This window comes from Hordeum vulgare, chromosome 7H (assembly GCF_904849725.1).
Source record: "Hordeum vulgare subsp. vulgare chromosome 7H, MorexV3_pseudomolecules_assembly, whole genome shotgun sequence".
Lineage (NCBI taxonomy): Eukaryota > Viridiplantae > Streptophyta > Magnoliopsida > Poales > Poaceae > Hordeum > Hordeum vulgare.
In genome coordinates, this window is record NC_058524.1 from 199638218 (window position 1) to 199647294 (window position 9077).

Consider the following 9077-nt stretch of genomic DNA (forward strand, 5'->3'; position numbering starts at 1 on the left):
TTGGGGATATTATCTGCGGTGTGACCCGCCCTAGTTGGGCGGGTCACCAAGTTGGCGACTCATCCTTCGGCGATTCAAGCTTTGGCCCAGTAGGCCCAGGAGTTGGATGGCGGTTCAAGATCCTGGGGGAGAACCAATTATCGGGGAGTTCTCCCGTCTTGGAAAGCACGGCGACTTAGAGATAGAAAGAATCATGACTTATGTAATGACAAGGACTCTTGTAACCCTAAGGGCTCGATCTGTATATAAAGGCGAGTCCCGGGGAAAGACAGGGGAGGTGAGAAATCTTCGAGTGCTGGGTCACGCGAGTTACGCCTTCCTTGTAATCGAAACACCATCAATACAAACACCAAGCAGGACGTAGGCCTTTACCTCCTTACGAGGGGCCAAACCTGGGTAAATCTCTGTCTCGCTTCCGATCAACCCCTTTGAGTCGTCACCAAGGTGCGATGGCTCCAACACTGAGTCCTTTCACGAGGACATCTGCCGTGACAAAACCACGACAGTTGGCGCCCACCATGGGGCCTGCGCACGGTGGAGTTGAGTTCTCAAAGGGAGCCCTACCAGGGTCCGGGAGCTACGCAGCGGGGCTCATGACTCGGAGCCGCCGCGGGAAGTAATACATCAATAACTTGTTGTGGGGGCCCGAGGCCGATTCAATCGAATCCGGCTACAGAATCCCCTTCGGCAGGATCAACGTCTTCGTCGGCATGGTTGGATCGCCTATGCCTGAGCCGGACATCTCCTCCGACATCGTCGAGCCGGCCAGGTATGTCTGCCCTGTCACAATGCCAAACCTAACCCGTCCGGTCTTTGTTGGGTTCACACAGGGGTCTGAGGAACCAGAACGATCGGCGACCCAGGAGACCACGCCGGTCAACACTGATGACGAATCATCCATGTGCGACTCAGATTCAATTCAATCTCTACATGGGGGCTGCCTTGGAGGTTTGTCGCTAGCCATGGACCCCGAGGTTCTTGACCGGACCCACCGTCAGATTGCCGTTTACATGGCAGGGGTGACTTAGCCCCCACCAAACTCGGCGGGCGACGACGGGACTCGCGAAGCATCCAGAAGCCCAGCTGCGATCTTGGTGGAGTTGGCGACGGAGATAACAAGGCTCATGGCGACTCCCATAACGTCACAAAACCAGGACGCAATAAACGCGGAATTGACAAAGCTAAGAGATGGGGTGGCAACGGCTCAGCGATACGCTGAAGTAGAAGCCACCAGGATCGAGACCCGGCAGGCTCAAATTACCGCTGAGACAGCTCGTTTGAACACCGAAAACTGGCGGCTTGAGAGGCATCAACGCGCATCTGACGCTGTCCATCAGCGGAGGCACCAGGGGCGTTTACCCCCTGATCTCAACCAGACCCGCCTATTTGATACTCCACGAACTCCCGAGGCGGGAGACGCCCCGAGAGGAGGGCCGGGCCAGCCACCAAACCCGCCGTTTCAGCCAGCCGTTGATCACGTCCCTCGATTCCAGACACCTCGAGGTCACTTTTCCAACCCGATGGACAACATCCTCGCCGCGACTCGCCATTTAGAATCCCTTCCGATTCATGGTAACACCCCAGCTGAGATAGAAGCAGGAAACGCCATTGAGATGTTGAAAACGGTGATGGTTCAAAACGCCCAGTTCTCGCACAGCCTCGATCGGTTGCATTCTACCCCCCAGGAAAGCCGCACCAGGAGTCGGCCTAGAGGACCAACCTGCCATAACCAGCAGGCCGTGACCCTTTCCCCAGGTCAACTCGCCTGATCATCGGGACCCGCCAGGTCGGGATCACCCGGACGTCCAAACTGGCCCAGCACCACTTGTTGGAGGCGGCAGACACGTGGGGGTGCCATGCTTGGCCCCCGCCCTTCGCAATGAGAGAATGCCGAAAGACTTTAAAGGACCAAGAAAGGTGCCTAATTACATCCCGGACCTTGAGCCGGTGTCGTGGGTTGAAAGTTACGAAATCGCCATGGACATGCTCGATGTAAGTGAAGCCGTCTGCGCCAGGAACTTCACAATGATGCTCGAGGGAACGACACGTACTTGGTTAAAGAACTTGCCCCCCAACTCCTTCCAGACTTGGGCTGAATTGAAAGAGCGTTTCTTCAAAAACTTCCGGGGGACTTGCAAGCGCCCGATGACAATAGTCGATCTACAGCACTGCTTTCAGCGCCCGATGACAATAGTCGATCTACAGCACTGCTTTCAGCGCCCGGATGAGTCGGCCCACCACTGGACGCGGCGGGTCGCGGAAATCATTCACTCGTCGGACGGCGTCATGGCGGCTCAGGCCGTGTTGATCTTGGAGCAAAACTGCCACTATGAGCCCTTGGTGCAGAAGTTGGGGCGACTCAAGCGAAAAGTCCAAGATATGGGGGAATTAATGGACACCCTCACTAGGTACGCCGAGGCGGATGACACCAAAGACCCAGGAGAGGATGGTGGCAAGGCTAACTCACCAAGGAAGGGCGAGTCATCCAAAAATCATACCCGGTTTCAGGGACGCGCCCGCCATAATCACGGAGCAAACGGCAAGAGAAGGCAGCACGAAGAATCCTCGGATTTAGTCGCCTATACCAATGCCAACAATGGCAACCAGCGCCAGAAGAAGACGGGTTACAGTGGCAAAAAACCGCGCAATTATAACGAGATACTCAAAGGCCCCTGCCCGCACCACGCCATGGCAGACGGACTGGCGACTCATTCCTGGGAAGACTGCTACGTGATGCGGGAGTTTCGGGCGGTGGCGATCAAAAAAGGGCAAGGCGGTGACCCGGATCAACGGCAGGAACAGTTTGGTGCACCTAATCAACGCCAGAACCCGTTCGGCGGTTTCCCCGAACCAGGGGCTCAGGGCGGCTCACAGCCAAGCAGTGGCCAGTATCCAGTGCATAGCGAGCGGCGGCATAACCCGCCCGGGGCTTATCAACAGCCACCCCCACAGGGGGATCCTTAGGGGCAAGATGATAATGGTGGTTTCCGCAATAACCCCAAACAGTTAAGCAATGGGCAATACCACGTTTTCACCACCAATGCCTGCAGGCGTGATAAAAAGGTGAATCACCGAGAGTATAGTGTATCTGAGCCGACACTCCCTAGATATCTCCACTGGTCTGAGCAGATTATATCGTGGAGTAGGGAGGATCACCCGCCAAGAGTCGACAATCCCGGCGACTTAGCGTTGGTCGTGGCTCCTCAAGTTGGGGGATATACCTTATCGAAGGTACTGATGGATGGTGGTAGTAGCATCAACATATTATACTTCGACACCTTTCGAAGGATGAACCTGTTGGAGAAAGATTTAATGCCCTCAACCACGTTATTCCACGGGATTGTCCCAGGTAAATCGGCATACCCCATAGGCCGAGTTAGGCTCACAGTTGCGTTTGGAACAGCGTCTAACTGCAGGAGTGAGTCGCTTATGTTTGAGGTGGTCAAGTTAAAGAGCCCCTATCATGCGCTGTTTGGGCGACCGGCTTACGCCCGGTTCATGGCTCGCCCCTGCTATGTTTACCTTAAACTCAAGATGCCCGGTCCTAAGGGACCCATCACAGTTGATGGTGACAGGAGGATGGCAAGAGAGTGTGAAGAAGGGGATGCGGCTTATGCAGAAGTCGCCTGCGCTACGAAAGAGCTCAAATATCACCGGGCCAATGTTGATCCAGCTGACATGTCACCTCTAAAGAAGCCCACAACATACGCTGAGCCGCCCCTCAAATTCAAACCAACAGACGACACTAAGGTGGTGGATTTCGTCCCTGGTGACTCAACCAAGTAGTTCACTATCGGGACGGGTCTGGACCCCAAATAGGAAAGCACGCTCATCAAATTCATCCGTGAGAATCGGGACATCTTCGCATGGAAACCTTCTGACATGCCTGGTGTGCCGAGAGAATTCGCTGAGCACCACCTTAATGTTGATCCAAAAGCAAAGTCGATTCAGCAATATCTTCGTAGGTTCAATGAGGAACGACGCACGGCAATCGGGGAAGAGGTCGCTCGTCTTTTGGCCACCGGATTCATCGTAGAGGTCTTCCACCCCAAGTGGTTGGCTAACGAGGTCCTGGTGCTCAAGAATAACGGTACCTTCCGCATGTGCATTGATTACACAGATCTTAACAGACCTGTCCAAAGGATCCTTTCGCCCTTCCCTGTATCGATCAAATTATTGATTCAGTGGCGGGCTGCGAGCATTTGTGCTTCCTAGACGCTTATTACGGGTATCACCAAATCAAGATGGCTATGGAAGATCAGGAGAAGATAGCTTTTATAACCCCCTTCGGGGCTTTTTGCTATGTGTCCATGCCATTTGGGCTCAAAAGTGCTGGGGTGACTTATCAGCGCTGCATCCAAAATTGCCTCCGTGGCCAAATCGGATGCAACGTACATGCTTATGTTGACGACATTGTGGTCAAAACTCACAGGAAGGAAACGCTATTGGAAGATCTAAGGGAAACTTTTGACAATCTGCGGGTATACCAGATGAAGCTTAATCCCACCAAGTGTGTCTTCGACGTTCGTGCTGGAAAATTGTTGGGTTTCCTTGTACCTGAGCGCGGCATTGAAGCTAACCCGGACAAAATCGAAGCGGTCGCTTCGCTTGGAAAACCAGCAAATATCAATCAAGTTCAACGGATGGTGGGTCGAATTGCGGCTTTAAGTCGTTTCATAAGCCGCCTAGGTGAAAAGGCTATTCCCCTTTATCGGTTGCTTAAGAAATCTGACCATTTTGTTTGGACAGACGAGGCCAATGAAGCTTTCGAAGCCTTGAAGCAACAGCTGGTCAACCCGCCTGTTTTGGCCGCCCCGACTGAGAAAGAGCCTATGCTTCTGTATGTTGCGGCAAACTCCAAAGTGGTGAGCGTGGCAGTGGTCGTCAAAAGGAAGGAAGAAGGGAAAGAATATTCGGTTCAATGCCCGGTATATTTCATCAGTGAGGTGCTAACTCTCTCCAAGCAACGATACCCACACTGGCAGAAGTTGGTCTATGGGGTCTTTATGGCAAGTCGAAAACTCAAACACTATTTCCAAGAGCATCCCATTACGGTGGTTAGCTCCGCTCCCCTCGGAGACATCATCCAGAATCGGGAAGCGACAGGGCGAATTGCCAAGTGGGCGATCAAACTTGGGCCGCACCACGTGCGATACACCCCTCGCATGGCTATCAAGTTAAGGCCTTGGTTGATTTTGTCAACGATTGGACCGAGTTACAGATCCCGGAAGACAGGCCTGACCTTACGTACTGGACTATTTATTTCGATGGATCCAGGCAATTGGAAGGCTCGGGGGCTGGCGTGGTACTGATATCGCCCCAGGGACACAAATTCTGCTATGTCCTTCTACTCATGTTTCCATGTACCAACAACGCTGCAGAATACGAAGCCTTACTTCATGGTTTGCGACTCACCAAGGAGATGAACCTCACGCGGGTCAGATGTTTTGGCGACTCTGATCTGGTGGCTCAACAAGTTTCAGGTACTTGGGATTCTCGGGACCCCCTGATGGCGACTTACAGGAGGGTTGTGTCTGATGTGGTGGGTCATTTCCATGGCTATCAAGTTGATCATATCGATCAGCGCCTTAACGAAGTAGTTGATGCCCTTTCGCGTCTCGGCTCGCAGCGTAAGCCGGTTCCTCCCAATGTCTTTTTGGATACTTTGCACAATCCTTCTGTAAGGTTACCCTCAGAAGAGGAGCTGGCAATACCAGACCTTGAGTCTCAGTTCGTGGCGACTCTCCGTGTTACGCCGGATTGGGTTCTTCCGTATCTGGCATATCTCGCCCGAGGCGAGTTACCTTCGGATGAAGTGTTGGCTCGCCAAATCTTTCGTCGAAGTAAATCCATGGTCATCATCAATGGCGAATTATATAAGCGAAGCACTTTTGGGGTATTCCAACGATGTGTTTCTTCCGAAGAAGGATGCGTGATTCTGAACGACATCCATTCCGGAGATTGTGGGCATCATGTCGGGTCACGCTCCTTGGTTTCAAAGGCGTTCCATCATGGTTTTTTCTGGTTGACGGCTCATGCAGATGCAGAGGACATAGTTCGCCGATGTGATGATTGCCAGCGTTATGGACGACAGGCTCATGTGCCGGCTCAAGAACTAAGGATGATACCTATCACTTGGCCTTTCGCGGTCCGGGGGTTAGACATGGTTGGCCCCTTTAAGATGTCGTCCAACAAAAAAACTCATCTGCTGGTGGCGGTTGATAAATTTACCAAGTGGGTCGAAGCAGAACCTGTTGGTGCTTGTGATGCGGAGACAGCGGTCAAATTCTTGAAAAAATTGATCTTCCGGTTCGGATATCCACACAGCATTATTACTGACAATGGCACTAATCTATCACAAGGGGCGATGCAGGAGTTTTGCCATCGTGAGCACATCCGGCTTGATGTCTTTGCAGTGGCTCATCCACAATCTAATGGGCAGGCCAAGCATGCGAATCAAGAAGTGTTGCGAGGAATCAAACCCCGACCCATGATTCCCCTGGAACGCACCCCAGGGTGTTGGGTTGAGGAGTTGCCTTCAGTACTATGGAGCATCTGGACCACCCCGAACCGTTCTACGGGTTTTACTCCCTTTTTCCTGGAAGATGGAGCAGAAGCCGTTCTTCCCACTGACATTAGGCATGACTCACCCAGAGTTGCCGCTTATGTGGAACAGGACAACGAGTTGGCGCGTCAAGATCCTTTGGACGCTTTGGAGGAAGCACGCGATTTGGCTACCACCCGATCGGCAATCTATCAGCAGGACTTGCGGCGTTATCACAGCCGCCGGGTCAAGAGCCGAACCTTTTAGGAGGGTGACTTAGTGCTCAATTGATACAAGATCGTACTGGCATGCATAAGTTATCACCACCATGGGAAGGACCGTTCGTCGTCAACAAAAGCCTTCGCAATGGGTCCTAATATCTGGTGGATCTACGGCCTGATCGGCCAACCACGGAGGCTGAGTCAACTCGCCCCTGGAACATAGCCCACTTGTGGCCTTATTACACTTGAGCTATTAGCTCTACTTTTTGTAAGTTTTTCATTTTTTATGAAGCAATAAAATTGATGCCTCCAAGCATGGGGGCTTTCCTGCTTTTTCATCTTATTGAAAGTATGGATCTTTATTTTGCTCTTCAACAAGTCGCCCAAGCATGGACGCTATCCATACCAAAGAGCATAAGTCGCCATGATGCGCTTATTACAAAACTGGGTATCGATAAGCCAAAGAGGATCGAAGTCACTACAAGGCGCGCGATTCAAACATGGGCGCCTTATATGATTCTGTGGATTAGGCCGGCTTACTTGGGAACAGTTTTGTTCTCAAGTCGTTTTGTGGTAATAGCGTATACGCTTCTACAATCCTATGACCGGTCTTTCCCTTAGTCATAGGTCACTTGGGGGCTTCCTCTCACTGAGATCAGCCTTACTACCCATTTGGCCTGCGAAAAATTACCGCATTACAAATGGTTATACTGGACTGTGTGTCGGCCGAATTGCCATTTGGACCCATGAACTCTTGGCGAGTTACTCTGCTTTATGGACCCTGAACTCGCCTTGGTTAAAACATGTCTAGTACCAGCTAGCGCCCCACACGGAAAAAAGAGAAACCATTGGTTCATTGAACCCGCTTCACTGGAGCTTGACTCGTGCATGATCAGCCGGTCTAAATACTTGAGCTTTTTATACAAAAGTCTCCCTCGGGTAGCACTTGCGTTTATATAACTCGTCCTATCCTGTCGCGACCTGATGAGCCGACGAAATTGTTATTTTTTACCTTCCTGGCACTGCCACAAGGTTTTTCAGACTTTTTCTAACTCGCCTTAAATATCTTGGGTCGGTTACTGTTTATTATCATCCATTACTCATTGAGATGATTTGATATATGTTTTTAAGCCTAACAGGTTGATGATCAAAATCATTATAGCCACGGCGGGCAAGCATCATAAAAACGCCCTGAGGGTGGGTCAAGCATTCTAAGGCACCTTAAGGGCGACATAAGGTTTTTTAAGACATCGCAGAAGCAGTTTGATCTCTATAGAAGACTTATTACATGGCTCTTATGGCCAAATCCATGAAGGATTATTCTACTGATGTCCTCGGGTCAGCCTGCTACGAGCTCTGGCCGACTTCAATTTGCAAGTCGCCCAGTACCCATTTACACTTGGATAAAGCGGCGAACTCATCTTCATCGTTCAGCACTGATGAGAGATCCACCTCCAAGTCAAAAGGGTTCTTGGGTCAACGTGGAGTTAAGCTGGTTGTCACTAAGGTTGGCGGATTAATTTTCTTGTTCTTGTCGTCATAGGCGGCTTGATATTTTGATAAATCCAAGCTTGCTGCAAGCTGAGTCACTGCCAAACGGGAGTCTTTGACAACACGCTGGTAATCCTCTTGAGCAAATTCTGACCCGTCATCCTTGAGCTGCGGAAAGCCTGCCGCTACTTCTTCAGGTTTTAATTCTGGAGCATACGCCGGACACCAACTCAGCGTAGTCAGTGCCCCTTTTCGGGCAGCTGACCGGGTTAGCTCACCAATCTGAGGAGGAAGAGTAGATAAGCAGCCAAGCATCTTCTTTATTGATGTTATGGGTTCCTTGGCACCCATCACTGCTTTCACGGTCAGCACACTTCCGGCATACAGCTGCTCCATTAATGTGTAAATCGCTTTCAGCATCAGGACACAGTCGTTCTGAAGATTGGCGGCTCTCGGACCTACATAAGGAATAATGATGGTCAGCAACTTCTTTATACTAAGTTATTTATTTACAAAGTGCAAGGTCAGGGTTTCGTTTTTTACCGAAGACAGCTTGTGCCATGTTGGAGATATGCCGCTTTAAGTAGGCCAGCTCTTGTTGCACGGTATCCAGCTTAGCTTCAGCTTTTTCTGCTCGCTTTACCAGGGCATCTTGATCAGCTTGAGCCTTTTTTAAGCCGGCTTTCAGCTTCTCCATCTCAGATAAGATCATTTGACACTTCTCTTCTGATTTTGCTCGGGCATCCTGCTGATCGGCTAAATTTTTCTTTAAATCGCCAAATGCTGATTCAGCTTGGGTAAGTGATTCCTGTCGAAATATA